This window comes from Hypomesus transpacificus, unplaced genomic scaffold, assembly GCF_021917145.1.
Source record: "Hypomesus transpacificus isolate Combined female unplaced genomic scaffold, fHypTra1 scaffold_444, whole genome shotgun sequence".
NCBI classification, from domain to species: Eukaryota; Metazoa; Chordata; class Actinopteri; order Osmeriformes; family Osmeridae; genus Hypomesus; species Hypomesus transpacificus.
In genome coordinates, this window is record NW_025813961.1 from 7,163 (window position 1) to 7,500 (window position 338).

A 338-nucleotide genomic window follows, 5' to 3' on the forward strand; every position below is an offset into this window, starting at 1 on the left:
ACAATATATGTTATCTTCTTCCAGTGTGAAAAGGATCTTTCTTATAGTAGCTTCCGCAAAATGCCCGTACAGAGTGTGCGTTTTTGTGCGAGAGTGTGTGTGTGTTTGTGTGTGTGTATGTTTGGGCGATTGCTTTCCGTGTGTCATTCCCTTTCAATGTCATCCATTTCTCATGCTCTCACTCTGGTCTTTACTTCTCTTTTCATCCTCTACTCGCTGTGTCCCTCCCTCCTGCCCTACCCTCTCCCTCCCTCCCTCTCTCTCTCTCTCTCTCTCTCTCTCTCTCTCTCTCTCTCTCTCTCTCGCTCTCTCTCTCTCTCTCTAACACTCTCCTGTAA

The 338-nt window shown here is 47.0% G+C and overlaps 1 protein-coding gene across 1 annotated transcript in view; it reads left to right on the plus strand.

Annotated features, from left to right (window-relative positions):
* The first annotated feature begins 318 nt into the window (after positions 1-318).
* LOC124465279 (ataxin-1-like) overlaps positions 319-338 on the plus strand; it is a 12,530-nt gene continuing 12,510 nt past the window's right edge. Inside the window, 1 exon segment of the mRNA XM_047016991.1 lies at positions 319-338. This exon segment is cut by the window's right edge and continues 575 nt beyond it. The gene's annotated coding sequence lies outside the window, so the exon portion shown is untranslated.